Here is a 19,641-nt window from a genome sequence, read left to right on the forward strand (position 1 = left end):
AGCCACCCCGTCCCCTTCGTTACGCCGTTTCACTCCCACTAATTGCCTCGCCACGCTGCTTGCCAGGACATGGCCAGGCTGATCGAATCCTTTCTGCTCTGAAGAACTTGTCAGCACCGTGCGGACGGACAGACGCTGACTACAGAGCTTGCCATCCGTTCTCCCTGTCAGCCAGGCCTAGCTAAATTAATACCCGTTTTAACGGTGTGACTCTGCCTATCTGCTGCACAACCCCTGCTCCCTCCCTCCTATTTCTTATCCCGTTCTGCAGGATGGCAGCCAGAGCACTGTAAGTCATGGGTGTAGAGGAGTATAGGCACAACAGGAATACTGAATGCAGACAGAAAGGAAAGGGATGGATACGGTTCAGGATTTCCTCAGCCACCAATGGGAGAAAATCAAAGGCAGGCAGGATCTATCAGCGCTTGACAGCCTGGGTTTAGTCTGGGGGAAACTCTGACCTCCAGATAAGAAGGGGATTGTGTGCCTTCAGAAAAATGAGGGTGTTCGTCACTGCGTGCGGTTTCCTCCCTGTCCTAGGACTGTGCTACGAGCAGACCCACTCCTGCCTGCTCCCTGCTCCTTCCCAGCTCAGTCCTTTGCAGAGCTGCTGGAGGGGTCCTGTGCCCTGGCCCCAGGAGCAGGAAAGCCCCAGCTCCACTTTAATAGCTAAGTAGTCACAGAGGCTCCTCGTGCCCTTCAGTACTCTGCTGGACTGCTGTCTGTCTGTTCCACTTCCATTTTGCTCCCTCTGAAATAAGGAACATTTTAGACGTCTCTGAGTACAAAGAGGGAAGGAGTCCCTGGTGTTTAAAACGATCCTGAGACTTGAAGTGCTTGGTAAGAACAGGAGCTATTTTAAAGTTCTGCTGGCTGTTTGGAGTGCTCTGTTATAACCACAATTGCTTTCTGGAAATCCTGTTTTCCTTTGAATTACTTAAAGACTTGCTTCACGTCCCACCGGTAGCAGTGTTGTCCTTTGCCTTTCCTCCAAGCCCCACGTGCTTTCTTTCAGCAACCTTTGGGACGAGCGGGATTCTCTTGCAGCCTTTGGCTCTCTGCCTGTGTGACTGGGTGTTGGTGGCGGCTCATGAGCAGTTTTGTATTTGGGGTGTACAGCCACCACCATGATGCCCTGGGCTAAGTGTTCCACCAGCACTTCCCCCAGGGCTGCTCTCCCCTTTCCCCCAGGCACGGCAGCTCTGTCCCCCTCCTGCAGCCGGTGCCACTGCCTCCTTGCTGCAACAAGCTCCGGTGTCACCTCGCCCACGGGGAGCACCTGGAGCAGCGCACATGAAACAAGTAACTCGAGATATGAAGACTGCCAGGAGTAAAAGGAATATTTGATCACACGCCCTCCTCTCTCCTCTGTACTCTCCTCGGCAGCCTCCCCTGGGGCTGGCACCTTGCCGCCCTGCTCGTGTCTGCGCCGAGCCGGCAGGCTGGCGGCAGCTCCTCAAGATGGCAGCGGCACAGGAATAGCAATGAGGAGGGAAGGTGATCTCCAGCCTGCAGTTGTGCGCACGCCTGCCTCTCCTGCTCCCTTGCATTCTCACTGTTTCCACTGCCATCTCCTCTCTGCTGCTTTCTATTTTCCATCTCCTCTTCCCCAGCCCTGGTCCCTCTGCTCCCCAGGATGGCCTCAGGCAGGATGCTCAGTGGCACAGCAGGCTGGGATGGGGTGCCTGCTGTGTCTCTTGCCTTGCCCTAGATGAACTATCCCCTCCATCCAGCCTTGTGAAAGCCAGTGATCTTCAGGAGCAACAGTCTAGTTGCAGAAGACCACAGCTCATCACTGGCAGGTTTAAAGGACACTCCAAAAGCTTTGGGAGTCTTTTTTTCTGAGGCCTTTCTATTCTGATATCAGTGAAATCTCTGAATCCTGATTCTTCGTCATCCTGGTGACCTCAGTAGCAGCAGAAAACATGAGTGCTGCTGTTATCACTACCTTTGTCCTGGGCTCGTCCTCTTTCTGTGAAGACAACACTGTGTGGGGCTGTCCTGCAACACTGCTATTCTCCCTGCCCCCCTGTTTTCCTGCAGACTGGGTTTGATAATCCCCCACCTTTCCCATGATATTAAAAAAAAAAAAAAAAGAAAAAAGAAAAAAAAAAGAAAAGTTCCAGGTATTTTGCCTCACTCATAAGAAACAGGAGCTGCTCAGCCACTTATCTCAGAGGCAGCTTCAGGAGCTGAGAGCACATCCCTACGATTATAGTGAAAGCTTGTGTCCAGTCTCCTCCTGTTTCTTCCAACGTGCACCTTACCAATGCCATGCTCCAGCTTCGCACATTGCAGGCTGTTCGACGTTTCCCAGACCGGACCCTGGCATCAACACTTACCAGAGTCCTTTCAACAAGTCTAGCAGAGCCACGCTTCACGTGTGAGACTTCGTGTCAGCTGGGATTTTTTTGGTGTCAGAAAGCAGGAGAACACCTCAAGCCGTGTCCCGACCCCCCCGCGCCCAGGCTGCAGCCCCAGCAGCTGCCCTGGGGCATAACCAGACCCCACACCTGGCTGATTTTCCCTGCTCTGGGTAGTGCTGCTGTTAAGAAGGAGCAAGGAGAGTGGCAGTGTTTTTCTGTGACTAAGAAAAGGTGTACGTGGCCTTGATTGCAAATGAAAAATTAAGGCCCCGTGTCTTGCATTCATTCCTACTTGATTACACACTGGTACGTAAACAAATCTTCAGCCTGGTGCCTGAGGGGTGTCAATGATCCACCTTTTCTTTCACTCGCCTCTCCTCCAGCAAATCTATAATGCATTTAATCTTCAGCAGTCACTCTCCTCAGTTTTTAAATGTCTAATTTGCTGCCGAGTGCAGCTCCAATTCTCTCTGTGCCGCCGTTTTATCACTCTGCCTTGTGTTTGCCCAATTGGTTGTCTGCTTGGATGGAGAGACCTGACTGCACCTGATCCTTTGGAGAGAGGGAGGGGGAGAGAAGCTAACTGGAGGGCAGAGACTTTCCAGCATCGGTGTCCAAGCAAACACCTCCGTGCTTTGGGACACTACCTGTTTTGCTCACACTGCAGCTAGCAGGCTGCAGTCGAGCAAGTCTTTCTTCCATGCCAAGAGCAGGCTCCCCAGCCCTCGGCTGGCTGGTGCAGGCGTGCAGTGCTGGGCTGTGCTGCCACTGCTGGCACCGTCTCCTGCAGCCCACGGCATAGCAGGAGGTGGGGATGGTGTCACCAAACCTCGTGGGTTTGTTCCCAAGTGCCCAGGCTCATTCTGACCCTTCCTCGCCCAATGTCACCGCTGTAATTGGCAGCCCCCAGCATGCTGTGGAGACTGGGCACTGCCCTCCCACCCACACCTGGGGACACTCAGCACCACCTGTGTGCCTGCAGCCAGCTGCGGGGGTCGTTGCCCTCTGCAGGGGCTGGCAGTCCTTCCTGCCCTGGGCTGGTGGTGTGTCTGTCTGGGACTGCTCTGCAGGTAAGGGGGATTCTGGGGCTGTGTCTGGATGTGTCCTTCCTCGGGGGCTGTGGGTATCGCCACGGTTTTTCAGTAAAACCTGAGTTTTTTGTGTGGTGGTGGTTGTTTGAGTAGCACGCTTGCATTCAGCTTCGTTGTAGTGGGCACGTTGGTCAAAAGGCTGTGAGGTTTGAAAGGCTTGTTTGGCACACAGAGCCACAGAAATAAATGCATTCACACCCATCTAACTCAGCCTGCTTGCAGCACTTACAAATTACAGTTATTTGTCTATAGGTGTCTTGTCAAGACTCATTGTTAGCTAAAGTGAGTTGCAGGTGGGGACTAGGGAGAGCAAGGATGCCTGCTCTGGAAAATGTGGGACAAAATGCTCTCTAACCAGAATTCTCTAACCTGGACATAAAGGAGTATTTTAGCAATGTGCCTAGTACGTTCTGTATGTGCTCCTATGGTCAAGCAGGACCAGCACTCTCGTCTCGCCCCAGCACACACAGCTTGCCTGGAACGGCGAGGCAGCCTCACAGCAGCACCCACGGCAGTACGGGCACTGCCCCAGCAGCCTGGGGGTGTCCCAGCCTCTCTCACCCAGAGCTCTTGGCTGGTTTGGGAGCAGAGAGATGATCCGTAACGTGGTTTTCCTCCTCCCAAGCACTGCCTTCTTGTTTATGCATAGGTGAGCAAAACGGGCCTGACAGCAGGCCTAGATCAGAGTCCCGCGTGGTCTGGGGGCGCTGGGGATGCTGCTTGAGTTCAGAGGAGCTGTGGGTTATCTCTGGGCTGCAGCTGAATAGGCAGAAAGCTGACATCTCCCAGGTCAGCATAATACCGTGTTAGTGTTCAGCTTCTTGATTTTTTTTTATTTTTTTATTTTTTTTTTCCCCAAGATTTCTCAGGGACATATTTGAGATGCAGTTGTGAGGCCAGTCTGCTTGGAGCAAAACTTATTCAGGTTATCAAACACCACATAAAGCTTAAAAGGCATCTTTCTCTGTATGTGTATGTATGTTTTTTTATTTTTTTCCCCTACTCTGTCGAGGTCTAAGGCTTTTCCTTCCCCTGGCTTTTATCTAGTCATTTGAAATGACTCCTACAATATTTAATCTTTATCAGAAACTGTAAGCCTTGTATTTATTTTATGGGTCAGTTGTTCATCCTTTTTCCTTGATGTTCTTGCTGGAGCTGGATTCTGGAGGGGGAAAGGGAGAGGCTAGGAGAAAAAAAAAAAAAAAAAAAAAAAAAAAAAAGACCTGCTTGTTTCTGCCCGTCAACATTTGTCCAAATGACAGGCAAACAAATCAGAGCTCTGAAGGCTAATAGCAGGAAGATAAATCTGGCAGAAAGTAAATGGTTGCATGAAGGGGATGTTGGAAATTTCCATCCTCAGCCACAGTATCTGGAGAGGACAGGAAGATTGCAATCCATGGCCCAGGTCAGGCTGTGGCACTCCTCTATTTGCATAACCATGTTTCTTGCAGTGAGAGATTAGGATATCAGAGAAGCTTAAACTCAAAAACCCACATCGCTATCAGTGCAGCCACGGCTTCCTCCAGCTTGTCTGGAGTGGGGGTCTTGTCCAGTACGAGCCTGTGGGTGGCACTCAAGGATTCTGGGTTTCCAAAAAAAAAATTCAGAGCTTTAAAAGTCCCAATATCTGACTCCAAGGTGAAATACCTACTGCTCTCATTGTCATCTTCACTATGTAAAAAGCTTTCACTGAATAAAAGCTTTCACTGAATAAAAGATCAGTATTTCAGGGGAGAGACAGTACTAAAGGTAGCGGGGGTCTACAGAATTTACTATTGGTGCTGCAGAGACATAAATCTGAAGGAGGAAAGTGCTCCCTAGACATCCAAAATCTGTTTTTAGGATCCCCCCTGGTAGCCCCTGGTTCTTGGAGTGCAGGGGAAGACGCACGGAGAAACATCCTACAGAGGACTCGTTGCCCTGTGGGTAGGCAGCTTGGAGGATGAAGCAAGACCCAGAGGCTGCTACAAGCATAGGGACTTGGAAGGAATGATTATGAATCATTTGGGGATATAGAAGTGTTTCCTGGTTTGTAGACCCTGCGCTGTAGAAAGGCAATGAATATTTCGTGTATTAACAGTATCTGAAGTGTGGAAAGGCAAAGATTCTCCCTCCCCCCAATTATTTTTTCCCAAAGTCAGGAAAATCTGTCAAAACATTTATCAGAAATCTGTATAAACTGGCTAGGCGCTGTGAAGAGCTAATCTGCGCAGAGCTAATAAGAATGAACAAAGTCACCATAGACTTGCCATGGGCATTCTTGATAAGGATTTATCATAGGCAACTCAGGTGAAATATAAACTACCTCTGGAAAGCATGATGCAAATGTGTTGTTATAAAACGAGTACGGCCTCGGGGAGCCATCCGGTTGTCTGCAAGGAGGAGTGGGGCGCCCCAGCAAGGTCGCAGCTGTGCTGCAGGCACCCACCCCCCCCATGGGCGCAGGTCTGCGTGGGGGGCGTCTTCTGCCAGGCACGCAGCCTGGGGGGGCGGTGAGGGAGATCAGAGGCGTGGGAGAGGATGGGATGTGGGTACAACCCAGGCAGTATGGGATGTTTTCTGAACAGGTAACTATTACAGTTGTGTGTTCTTGCTTCATGATATAACCCGACCGGTGTACAAGTAGTGGTACTGTCCCATCAGGGCGTTGGGGCTGCCTGGGCTGCCTCAGGTGCCACCTGTGTGCACTGTTTCTCCTGGCCAAAACCCAGTGCCATGAGTAGTCCCTTTCCTTCGGCTGAAAAAGTTTGGCTCCCTGCTTTTGACACAGATCTTGAAGATTACTCTGATCACCTTTATGAGCCTTGGGGAATCTCTGTGTGACTTATATTTAACTCAAAATGTAAATAGCCTAATTGGTGTACCGCTGAAACTGCCTGAGAAGCTCATTGTTTGGGAGGAGAAATCTCTTGTTCCCCCATCAATTAATCTTTGGCTGCAGGAGCCTGGAGCTCACGTATCAATGGGAAGATTGGCAGCTTGCAGAAAAGATAAATAAATGAAGCAATAGGTGGGGGGAAAGGGGAAGACTGTTGTGTCGAAGAGAGGTGGGGCTTGGTGGCATCCGTGTCCCTTTCCCTGCAAGGCTTTTCAGGAGCAAGTCACACCAGAACGCCCTCCCTATTCTTCCCATCTTCTTCTGTGGTTCCTAAACACCCAAGTCAGAGCAGAGAGTACTGCAGTACGTCAGTTTTACATGGCTTCAGGCACGGTGTAAATCATAGTGTAGCTTATGCAGGTGGCTCAGTGCTGCTGCCTGAAGGCAGACAAGCTGGAGGTAGCTCTGGTGTGCCATTTGAGGGGTATTTCTTTCTTTCTGCCGAGCCCCTGGTAACCCGTGGACTTATGCTTTTATTACTGAACCCAAGGCAAAACGCTCTGCACCTGCCTCTGGTCTTCTGCGGGCTCTGCAGCTCACCAGCGGCTCTGCCTTGGGGTGGCTCTGAGCTGCCGTGGTGCCAGGGGGGTCTCCCCTCTGCTGCCTTCACTCCCTCCATCTGCATTGCCCCGCTGAGAAAACTGCCCAGGGCTGGGTGCCACAAATAGTAAGGCAAGCCCCGGGACCGCTCCTGCTGGGGGCTAACCCCTGCCTCGCTGCTGGCAGTAACACAGGTAACTTTCTTCCCACGCCGGTTTCCACGGGAAGCAGTGCTCGCTCAGGAGTGCAACGTGCCCTGGTCTCGACCTGAAATTAAATTAGAAGGAATATATTTCCTCTGCCAGGTGAAAAGTTGGACACAAAGAAGAGCAAGGGCTTGAACAAGCGGTGTGATACCCCTCATGTGTAATAGCCGGGTCCATTCTTGTAGCGTTGTTTTAGGTCACCTCTCTGCATCCTCCCTGTCCAAATGTGGAGAGCTTGTTCTTCTGCTTTGTTCCTTTCCTTTCATTTCTGAGGGTTAAATGCTAAGTTCTCCTGTCAGCTGTCACTGTTGAAAGTCTTTGCGATTGACCTGCATGGAGAAATGGACAGGCATCTCAGAAAAATGGCAGTTTGAAAAGCGGGTGTTTTCCAGGCTGTTGATTTACCGATTTGCATCGCGTTTAGCGGCTGGGGCTGGGGGTGAAGGCACCGTTGGCAGCTGGATGCAGCGGCGCCGTGCAGGATGCCCCCTCAGCACCCCTGCAGGGCTCCTCGCACCGATCCTGATCTCTCACATGGGCAGTGCAGCCCCGTCTCGGCTGCAGCACTTCCTAGCAGGGCTTCGCGCCGGGCTTTGAAGCCTTTTGCAGCTCTCTCCTTGCACTTCAGATCTTCATCCTCAGCACGCCCGCTTGCTGCAGCCTTCTGACCTCGCAAAACTTCAAATGCGTGGCGTCCCCCTGTTTGTGCCGACTCCGGGTTAAGCATTTCGGGCTGCGCGTGCTGAGCGGAGGCTGTCAGCATCCCAGGCTACAAGGGCTGCGGGTGGGCTGAGCAGATCCTCTCTGGGAGATCTGAGATGCACAAATTCAATTCCTTTGTATCCTCCAGACCAGACCGTGGGATGGCCCTACACACTTTGTTTTCTTTTAAGAGAACCTGGGTGGCATAGCATGAGCTCAAATAATGGCCCAAGTGTTGTCTGGAGAGAACTAGTCCAGATATGGCAGAGACAACATTTAAAAACCTCATTTAAGTGAACACAATGAGAGGGCTCTTGGGTAGAAGGAGAATTAATTAATTTCATTCCTATGTAGATACTTTTAATTAAATGTAAGTGTATGGTCTTTTAAAGTACATCAAAAACAACCCGAGCCATTGTACAACTTCGCCTAGCAGGAGGAGGATGGGGGCAGTGAGATTTTTTTTTTTTTTGAGTGTTAAGGAGGAACATGCATCAGAGCAGGAGAGCGTGTGCTGAGACCCTCCTTTGTTTCGTCCCCTCTGTGCGAGCAGTCAGGAAGCAGCCCTGACGCACGGAGCACAGCGACGGGTGCTGTGGCCTCCCTGCGCTTTGTGGAGGTGCAGGTGAGTCAGAGGGTCTTGCTTTAGCAATGCCTGCTCGGGAGGACCTCCCGGATGAGGTCTCCAGAAACAGGAGGAAGAAAGGCAAACGACTTGCTGAGTGATGCCTTGGCCCGGATGAAAGCAGAAGCTCAGTTTTCAGAGATGTAAATGGAGAGAGGTTTCATCCTCACCAGCTTTATATTAGGAATGAAGGGCTTAAAGGAAAAATTAGTTTCTTCATATTCCCTGCTGGCATTTTAATGAGGTAGGCTGTAAAACAGCTGGTGGAACAGAGGTATATCAAACTGCATAGCCAACCAGATAATATTTGACGAGAACGGACTGGTCACCTTGTGAAGTCTCCCTTTGGTGCACTAAAGCATGAAGGCATGTCTCTAGAGAAGGTGAGGCAGCAGACAGAGGGAGATCTGGGAGACCTCAGCCCCTTTCCAAACTCCTGCCTATCTCTCAGAGGTCAGAACAACTATTTCTCCCTAGGTCAGAACATCCCTTTAGACTTCTCTGAGTTAAGTTTATGGCTGCCATGGAAACGCTGCTGCTGGGAGTCTTCCCTTCCCATGGCTTGGTTTCCCCATGTGTGAAACAGTTGGCACTGCTGGGGTGACTGGATGAAAACACAGAAGCACCTGAAAACTCTGGGGATAAAAAAAAATATATATGCATTAGTGCAAAGTGTTTTGGTCACTTACGGATCAAGTCATTGCTACCTGAAGTGCTGAAGGAAAGCAGAACAAGGTCTGTTTAATTTTACTTGCTGAAACTGAATTTCTTCCCACATCCTATATCCCCAGTATTCCCAGCTTCTTGAGAGCATTTTGGATCCTTGGTGCAGTAATATCAAGAAAGGCTAAACTTTACCACATGCTTATTACTGCGCTCGCTGAATAAGCTAGTGATGATTGCCTGACTCCAGCAGGTGATAGATAGGCACAATTAAATATTTATGAAGTGTTGGTTTCTGACAGACATAGGGAATTCAGCCAAATATTACTCCATTTTCCTCAACCCTTGCTTAAAATATGAAGATAAACAAGGAATGGGAGTTGTGTTTGTTCCTTCATTAGAATACTTTTGCCCACAGTCCTCTCTAGGGGAAGTAAGTCTTATCAAATACAGTTGGTATATTTTTCCCCCTCATAGGTTGAAAAGGGAAAAAAATAAAGATTGGAAAGCTGCTGTGATTTGCTAGGCTGCATATAGCATTACTGGAACAGCACACACTGCTCTCAAACATTAGATGTGCCCTAACGTGAAGCAAGCTTGGAAACAGCTGTGCAGCACCCTCGATGCTGTGAACCCATCCCTGTGGGCACAGCAGCCCCAGCTTCACGCCGCCTGTCCCATGCCAGCAGCCGGCCAGACCCCATCCCAGACCCAAGGGGGGCTACCAAAGGCTCCAGCTGCAGTTCTCAGCTGCATCACAGCCTTTCTCTGGGGCTTGAAAGGACCAGCTTTCATAGGAAAAGGTCTCCCTGCACCTGCAGTGGGACTGGCCAGGCCCTCTGAAAGGGCAGGAAAAGCATTTTTCTTGTAACAGCAGGGGCAACCATTTCAGGAAATGTTCTCCACCTGCATCCATCCTTGTTGGATCACTCCAAGTGTTGGGAGATTATGCACTGGTGTACGGGGATGGCATCTCCATGCAGGTCTCTGCACTGCCATGTATTCATAATGTTCTGGCTTACAGAGCGTGCTCCTTTTCTGCTCGCTTTCTTGCTCACTCTGCATCTTGCTCTGTCTTCCTCTCCCTTTTATGATTTCTTATCCTAGTAGCTTGCCCCCACTCATCTGCAAAACCTATTTAACATCAGGAAACTCTGTCAACCATGGAGAGCTGACAAAATCATGGATGGTTCAGGCAACAGCAGCTAGATGTGCTGACTGCATTTTCACAGCTCAAATTATATTGTGTTGCAGCTGAGGCTGAAAGTGAAACGAGGCTGTATCCAAGAGAGAGGGAGTGAAATTTAATAATAGAAGTGTGAGATCTCTGGGAGAGATGCACAGTGCTGTCTGGACAGTGCCGGCGCTTTCCTGTCTTGCTCTGCCACTGAGCCTGCCCTTTTGCTAGGGAGCCCTTAAAACTGACCGCATTTTGCTGGAAGCTTTTCAACCTGTTAGCAGGGAGAGGAACACATGATTTCTTTTGGAAACCAGAAGATGCTGTGGCTAGGGACCTCTGATCTACCCTGTTGCACCAACATCTGCAAAATCTAAAGCTTGTGAACATCTTGCACAAAGCAGGTGACACTTTTTAAATGTGGGCATATCGTTCTCTGTTCCAAAGCCAACATTTATGTTCCTATCCAGAATGCTCTAGTTGCTGTACATGTGGGTTCATACTGACCTGTGTCATTACCCTAGCAGGCTTGATCTGCTTTCTAAGGGCCTTATGTTTGTTATCTTCCTGATTGTGCCAGCCTCTGAAAGTCTCAAAAAAATCCATTGGAGGGATATGTGCACCTTTGTTCTGTTGCAGCTATTGAGAAATGACTCATTCCTTCCACCTGCAAAGGATCAGTAGAGCTAGGTGAAAATGAGCCCCAAACAGGAAATCAGATTACTGCTTCCAAGTGCCTGTAAATGCATTTATTTTCTTGTTTTATCTGTATCCACTGGACAAACAATTTTGCGGGTGGATTGGGTATATTTTACAAACTGTGCCAGCTGTTTGCTATCCACAGCTTTGTAGCCTGTGATCACTCCTATTGCCCTGTTGCTATTTCCTGGCTGGATGATGAAACCACCGTCAAGAGAATGGAAATCAGCAAAAAAATGCATCCCCATAGATTTAGCAAATACTTTTATGAGTTTCCAAGGCTCATCTGACTATTTGCTGGTAACATATGGCAACCGATGAGAATACAGAACTTGAGTTTAGATATGATGATCTAAATAGTATAGAAATCTGAACACAGCAAAGCAGGATGCTTGCTATTATGGTTTTTGTTTGTTTGTTTGTTTTAAAAGGAAAGAAAAAAACAACAAAAAAGAAAAGTCCAGAACATCTATTATCACATTAACTCTGCAGGCTATAAGATCATTTGGAGGACTGTATTTTCTAACCTAAAAGCTGGTTATTTAATACTCCATCTTTTCTGAAAATATGTTGCTATTGTGAGCTCTGAATTCAGCATGGAAATGGGCATGTTTATTATGTCAAGCTGCTGGAGTAGATCTGCCATGTTTAAAAGGCGGCGTTCACCAGGCATGATGAAGAACACCCACAGTAGGAAGCGTTCCCTTCTATATGGTCAAGGGAGAGCAACCAGGGTCCTCAGAGAACTGTTAATGCACATGACCTACATGGCTGTGGTATCGTCCGTATTAAAGTACTCAGTTTTTATAAAACAAAAGCGTTAGGTAGGAGGTTGGACTCGGTGATCTTGGAGGTCTCTTCCAACCTAGACTATTCTGTGATTCTGTGAAAAAAACAGAAGCATTGGCATTAGTTTTTATTATAGTTTTTTTTTTTTTTTTTTTTTTTCCTTTTAAATAAAGTAAAAATGTTAAGTGTTTCTGATCCCTCAGAAAGTTCCTGAGACGTGGAATGTTTTATCAGGCACCAATTAAAACAACAACAACAAAAGACATTTGATCATATTTTCTCTGTAACTAATCATGTAGGGCAACTAATAGAAAATACCAAAATGCCATGCAGGATAGATCCCTTTGGCAGTTTGAAGGTTCTCCTGTTACGAATTGCTGCCTGTTCTCTTTTCTCTGTCTTTCCCGATGAATAAAGAGTTTTTGACGGTGCAAGGGCATCAGCCGCTGCCATGAGCTGTCCCAGATGTCAGCTTCCAGGATTTGTCCTTTGCCTGGACACCCACGCAGATTTCGCAGGCTTGTTCTGTGCAATTGCTTGTTCATCACTGCAGCTATAGGCATGTGGGCCTGCGAGACCTCTTCTGTGCCAGCAGGAGTGTAAAATAGAGGGGAACCAGATCAGTTTTCCCATCTGGCTTGGGAATGGTGAAAACCCTTCCCTTCCCTCCAGCTGGGTCAGGACTTGTGCAGCTGCCAGGCTGAGCCGCTTGGGTTTGCTTCACAGTCCTGGTGTTGTTGTGGCTCGTTTGGGTGCCTGGGTTTTGTTCTGGTGTTTTGTTTTCTGTTTTAGGGACTTGTTGTAACAACCATTGAGCTTAAGGAATGCTTTCAGCTTTTCCCCAGGACTGAAAATAGCATTGCTTTATTATCCTGTCATGTTTTGGTGAAAGGTGGGAACACGGGTCTCTGCGGCTGCCCCTCAGAATGACAGGATGCTAATGAATTGAGAAATGGCTGTGGAATTTGCTTAGGACTGTGCTGCCCGCATCACATCTTCATTAGCATCCTTCTCCCAGAGACCGCTGTGATTAACATTGTCACCATAAACAGGAAATGAATGAATAATAATTGCCCATCTATTTGAAAATGTTACCGGTGTTCCTACAGTGATTGCACCTTTTGCTGAGCAGCAGAGAAGGGACCCCATGGAGAACTTCAAGCTGCAGGTTAGATGCTTCCAGATTGCCTTTATTAGTATTTATTAACCAGCTGTTGGCTATTGATCCATGGAGGGAAAGTCCTTTTGGCTTGGGCCTGAGCAGGAATATTAGAATTAATGACTGCTGTGCTGGATAAAGACTCAGGTAACACCTTGAGGGCTCTTTGTCCATAGAGACAGAAGTCTCATGAAACATCTGTACCACCCCAGGTGTGTAGTTGGGCTGAGCTGCCCTAAACGGGCAGGCTGGGTTATAGGAAGGTGTCCGAAAGGTGTGCTCTTGTTAGAGACTCTCCCCTCTCTTGGGGGGGAGGGCAGAATGAATTTATACTGGGAATGCTGAAAGGGCAAGATTTACCTAAACTCTAAAGAGATCTTGGTCCCTGAAAGCAAGGCTCTGTAAAAACCTCTGTTTCAGCCTCATGAATTCTGCAGCTCATTTAAAAATAATAATAATCTGGCACAGATGTGGACACGATCCTTCCTGTGACTGTGCTCCTGCAGCCAGCTTTGTGTGCACCTTGTGGGGGTGGAAGCTCTTTGGGCCAAGGAGTTAGAGGCACCCGAAATACAGACCTACGTCTCAACTTGCTGGCCAGATGACATTACCATGTGAGTGAGGAGAAAGGGATGTTTTCAGGATGCAAATCGTTCTGTTTCAATGTAGGCATCTAAAATACAACATGGGCATTTTTCTGTTAATTAAAAAGGTGACTTGGACCACTGGTTTGGGTGCAAATGCCCAGCCTGTGGGGCTGTCCTCCACCTTATTTGCCTTGCAGCCCCCTTCAGACCGTGGTCGTGAGGCGCTGTCTGAGCGCCCCGGTCTGTGCCCAGGACCCAGCAGCAGCCAGATGCCTGTGTTTCAGGCAGCAAATGCAGACCGCAGCTGCCGCAGCTTTGCCAGTGCATGTGCCGATCTGCCCACGCTTCCCTGCGGTCCATCCCAAGGCTGCTGCCTTGTCAGCCCCGCAGATAATTGCAGCGTTCACGTTATTTTAAATTAGGAGCTCGTCCAGAGCGAGAGCTGGGGCTCTCCTGCTGTGACTTCCCAAGCCAGCTTCATCGCACGGCGCTGAGCGTGCTCCCCAGCAGTGCTGCAGCAGCCTTCAGCTGCCAGTTAAAAATAAACCCAGCTAATTTGTTAAGAAGGCAGCTCTAGTGTCAGATTCCAGGTACTCCCGTCCCTGACACCTCCTGCTCATCCAACAGCTCCGGATTCTCGCCCGGGACTCAGAGGAGGAACTGGTAACGAGTCTCTCGCTTTCACGAGGAGCTTTTTATTAGACGGCTGAGTCAAAAGCGCCAACTTGTTATACAGATGCCATACTGTACATGTGGTTAGCAATTCGAGAGGCGAGGGGAATAGTCACTTTTAATGTGCCAGCACCTGCTTCTTTGAAGCACACTGAGTAGGAAAAAATCCTGTTGTATGAAGGAGGCTGAAGTTGCATAAATCCAGAAACTTGCAGAGGTCAAAAGAATAAATTATAGTAATTTTTAGGCTTTTGTGAGTTGTTTATCTCCCCTGTTTTCAAGTCAATCTAATCAAATGCGGATTTGCTACAATCACAGCTCATGCTAACCTTCACCTGGAGGGTATTAATATGCATGACGCTCGTTAAGTGTTTGTTTAATTTTTATTTATGGAAACTAGAATCTGCTAAGTGTAGCTGAGCTGGATGTGAGAACATGTGCGAAAGACGTGTTGGGATAGGAAGCCAAAGCAGCAAGCGGATTGCTGTGCAGCTCCTTGACATGGGGCGTTAGTCATGGCTAACACAGGCTTAATTTCTCTTCCGCACAATGAAGAACCAGCGTGGCTTGGTGGGATTAGCGGCGGTAGGCAGAGCAGAGAGAAGCAGCCCCTTTGTCCGTGACAAGTGTTTAGCCCGCTGAATTTGGGCTGTGTGCTGAGTCACCCGGCAGCTGATGGTACAAACGTATCTGGAAAACTTCCTGATCCACAATTTCACAGCCCTGTGCAGGGAAAGAGGTCTCAAATATGGTTAGTGTTCAGGCAACCTTACCAGGACCAAAATTTGGTCAGAGCTATACAGCTGTGTGTACGTGGATCACTAGGACTGTCCTGTCCAAAAGCTTACGGTTTAAAAAACAATTAGGAATGTTGTTCCCCTCGCTGTGCTGAGCAGAGATGCAGAGGAATTAAGTGGTTTGCTTCAAGCCATAGAGGGTCTGTGATGCTGAGGTCATTGAACTGGCCCTCCTGAAGCCCTGCACCAGCATCGTCCAGGCACAAACTGGTACTGAAGGGGCTGGGGAGTTCAGGGTTTTCATTTTGCCGTACAAAGCTGCAGATCTGGCAGGGAGATGTGAGCAGCGCTGGGCAGCAGCCGCTGCCAATGGCGCGGCACCAGGCGCGGTGGATCAGCAGCTCGGTTCCATATGGCAGCGGCTGTGTTTGCTGGCGGCTTCGCGCGGCAGGGGCTCGGCTTCGTTCACTGCTGCTCCCAGGGGTCTGCTCGGGGAACAGCTCTCTGCCTGCATGAGCTGCAGCTGAGTTTGAAGGGGGAAAAATAAAAGAAGGGGCAGGGGAAGACTTGTTCTGGGCTACCTGCTGGTCATTTCTATGGCCTTGAACAGGGTTGTGTGGGAAAGATGGTGCTGGAATGAGGCTGGGAGCTGCTAGCCTCAGCAGAGGTATAGGCCTTCTGCCACTCTCGGGATAGATATCTATCATATATAAACACTCATGTATGAATCAAGCTGCCATTTACTTTGTAAAAAGCACCTCACACTTGGAAGGAAGATTAGGGATGGAATTAGCAAGGAACTGAATAAAACATGATCTCTGTCCTCTCGTTGCTGCTCACGTGCTTGCTACTGTGTGCTGAGGGGGTCGAAGCCCTTCTGCTGTCATGCAGAAATACCCCCCTGGTTTAAACCAGCAGTGGTGCTGTGCATGGCAATTGCAGGGACAAAGTGCCATAGTTGCCTGCTTTGGCAGCCTCAGAGACAAACAAGGTCTGAGTTCAGATTTGGAAACCTCTGGACTGAGGTGATGTTTCCTGAAGTGAGTCTGGGTTCAGACATGGGTGTTCTGTGCTGCAGAAAGCATCTCTCTACTTTGGATGGGCCAAATGTCAGGCTTTGGGATGAGAGGTTGCTCTCCACATCTCTTTCGACTCCAAACCAAGCAGAGCTGGAGCAAGCTGAAATGCACCCCTTCACAGCCAAAGCCAAAGGTAATGTTTTTCTAAACTTGAGCAAAGGAAAATAGTGGAGTTTTTCTCCAGCAGCTGCACAGAGGGGCACAGTATGTTGCAGGGCTGGCGTGCATGCTGTGGAGGAAAGCAGGACTACGAGCAAAACATCTCTGCCTTCAGAAGTGGAGTTTGCACTGATCTCTCAGTGGACTAAAGAGCTGGCAACTGGAGCACATTGTTAAATAGAAATGCTTGACCCCCCAGCCCTGGATTACTGTTTAATGATCTGAACCTTGTGTGCCATTCTTCTCATCTATTGAAGATGTGCTCAGAGCTGACTTAAAGGGCGATAACATTGTGTTCCTGAGAGAGAGGAGCTTTTTATAATGGGGGATTTTCCAGAAAACAGCTTTTATTTTTAGAATTGGCACTGGGGAGAGGAGAAAGGAAGGGAAGGACAGTAATGTATTTTTAGTGTGATGGATATGCAGATAATGGGTGCAGTTGGTCTCTGATGCAGCTCGGCTACTGACTGCTTTGTTACTGGCTTGGAGGAGCTGTACTCCCACCTGGCTATATATGCAAGAACATATCCTTACCAGTGCTGCTCTGAGGTCTTCAGGTTGGAGGAGAAGTTTCTCCCAAATCCAGTTCCTTGGAGACCCCTGTGCTGGGATGCTGTAAAAGCATGGTGTCTGTACTGCTGGCAACGTGGCCCCTGCGGCCGCTCACCAGGACAGGTCCGCTGGGATGCTGCAGGTCAGACCTACTCCAAGAGGCAGCTGCCACCCCGGCAGGCTGCCCACACTGTGGGCAAGAAAAGTCTGGTAACCTTTACAGAAAAGCTGCAGTAACTCTTTCCACAGCTATTCCAGCTTCTCTCAAAGCTACTTAACATTTAAAAGAGCAGAAATAGCATATCAGCTGGAATTGCCTTGGTAGACAGCGTATCTAATTGCACTCCCCCTTTTTTTGCCTCTTTCAAAGCGACGAGAGGGAGACACCGAACTGGTTAGCTGGCTGAGCAAATCTTTGCTTGTTCATTATGGATCCGAGAGGGCTTGAGGGATGCTTGTGTCCTAGCGCAGCAGCGCCGGTCAGTGTGAACAAGCCTGCGTTTGCCTGAGGGAGGAACGTGATGTGCTGTGCCAGCACCATCACAGACGGGTCTGCAGTGGGAGGGGAGCACTGAGTGAGAATCAAGCCTCCACGTGTAGGGGATTTAATGGATCGAGGTACTGAAACTCTGAGCTCTGCATCAGCGTCTGTCTCCTGTCGTCGCAGACTGGTAGGAGTGCCCACTGGAAGGGGCCTTGGGAATTGAGTTGTCCCCCGGATCTGCTGAGAGCTGGGATATCACCAGCTCTGTCAGGTCGGCGAGGTGGGAGTTTGGGGCAGAAAAGAGGAGTTGTGGTTAACCTGAGAGGAGGGCACTGTGCCAACCTTCTCTGTGCTTCATCAGACTACACCATGCTGCTAGGCACCGTGAGGCACAAGGGCTGTAAGTCCAGGAGGTGAAACAGCCTGGTACACACATATCACACATAAGGCAGGACAGATTTTTCCCATCTTGCTGTCTGCTCTCCAAGCGCTGGCTCCAGCTGCATCGTGCCCACACGTGTCAGACCTATCACCTGGTCTGGGAGGGCTCCTACCCAGCAAGGCAGGAAATCAAGGGCTCAGCTTCAGCGCAGCATCGCTGGTCTCTTGCCAAAAAGCAGCAATCCTGGAGATCAGCATACTTACAGTCAATCTGCAGAGATGCTGAAGAAGTGGAAGATGTTTGAATAATCAATAAACTGAAAGAAATCTAAATAAGCATGGGGTTATCCGTTGGGCTGAAAAACATGAAAAAAATTGGATTGTTGAAAATTATCTATTCTGTTCCATGTGAGAGTAGTTCTTTTATGGATGAAAGGTTCCACTGCCCCATTAGTTAAATCAAAGAAATGTCTTCCTAAAGCCTGCCCTGATGCTTGCATTGCAAACAGCATTTATGTAAAGGCATTAATCTAAGCTGTAATGGACTCACAGTCCTTATGTTTGCACCAAGTCTATAAATAATAATTTATCGTTTACCTCTAATTTGCAGACTATATTGAAAGTTATGGAATTGAATGTTTTTACATCAAGCCTGGTGCATTTCAGCAGTCAGTCCTAATCTTGAAATTGATTATAAAGTCAATATTTGCCCAGCTTTATTTTGATCTCTCTAGAACAGCCGGTGGGTGGTGGTTACGTCTGGTGCATCCTACTTCTAGGATCCAGCGACTTGATCCTCACACAATAGCAACTGATGTTAATGCTACTGATAGCGAGCTCCTGAAACAAATCCACAGAGCTGTCTCCTGGAAACCCTTAACATATTCGTAATAGGAGTATTTATGTATTTGAATTAAAAAAAAAAAAAAAGTCTTAACCTTGGGGAGGGGTGGGTTAAGGGAAGAGAGAGAGGTTGTGGTGATTAAAGAAAGCTCTGTTCATTTGAGCAATATTAAATACAACTGGCATAATGACGACTGTGAGATCTGATAGAATATAGAGAAGGCTGAAAATAAAGGGCTTGTATTTTTCCCTGATGTAAAATAATGGTCACATTTTTCTTTCACAATGGTTTTTCTGAGATAAAGAACAAATTATACTGATTTGATTGCTACTTAGAAATACTTAAAATTGAAAAAGACAGCAGGTGGGCATGGTTAGGAAGGATGGTTATTTTAGCATAACAGATGCATGCATAAAGCATTGCAGAGCCATTTTTTTAATCATGAGACCAAAAAAAAATTCCTTAAGATTTTCTTTGCGCACTGGGGAGGTGCTGGGTGGTGCAGAGGGACACAGGGGGTGGCTGCTCCACCAGCAGCACTTCTGCCAGTGCTTGGGGCAGGACCGCGGCGTGTTGTCCGTGGGAAAGCAGCGTGAGGGGTCCTTACGCCGTGCTGTTAGTGCTGACTGAGAGCTGTTCTCTGGGACAAAAGTGGGAAATAAAGTAAGGACTCCATGTCAGGGACCTCTGATAATGGTGGTACACACTGCGCCGTGCAACCCCCTGAAGGTGGTGAGGATGAGCCTGGGGAGTGGGGTGGAGAATCTGCGTGGGTCAGGAACCAAGCAGTGCCTGAAGATGCTGCCTGGCTGCAGGGCAGGTGGACTGTGAGCACCGTGCTCTCCTAAGGGCAGGAGAAACTGGGTAACATCCCTGTGGATCTGCACCGCAGGGGCTGCCCCGTGGGCTTCAGCATGGGGTAGAGGAAGGGAGAGGTGCTCCTGAAGAGCAGCCCAGGATGGAAATTCTCTTGCGTAAAATACACAGTAATTCTTAATAATTCCCACAATGAAAACAAAAATAACTTGTTTACTGAGATTTAAGCAGTGCTAATAAATATGCCTTGGAAATTACTTAGTAAACCTTAGTTACTTAATAAAAATGCCATATATAAAGCAAGTGCATCTCTCCCTAAATCAATTAATTAGTATGTAATTACTGGAAATTACTATCAGTTACTGGCTGTTGCTCCAATTTGCTCTCAGAGTGGACACCCTTGTTTACAAGTATAAATAAACCCCACTCATTTCC

General features: G+C 48.5%; 1 long non-coding RNA gene across 1 annotated transcript; it reads left to right on the forward strand.

Moving 5' to 3' along the window:
• Positions 1-3,393: 3,393 nt before the first annotated feature.
• LOC118177866 lies at positions 3,394-18,650 on the forward strand. Its single transcript, XR_004755944.1, has 2 exons — positions 3,394-3,436; positions 17,349-18,650. It is a non-coding gene; the product is annotated as an uncharacterized LOC118177866 (long non-coding RNA).
• Positions 18,651-19,641: the final 991 nt, after the last annotated feature.

The sequence above is a fragment of the Oxyura jamaicensis genome, chromosome 24 (genome assembly GCF_011077185.1).
Source record: "Oxyura jamaicensis isolate SHBP4307 breed ruddy duck chromosome 24, BPBGC_Ojam_1.0, whole genome shotgun sequence".
NCBI classification, from domain to species: domain Eukaryota; kingdom Metazoa; phylum Chordata; class Aves; order Anseriformes; family Anatidae; genus Oxyura; species Oxyura jamaicensis.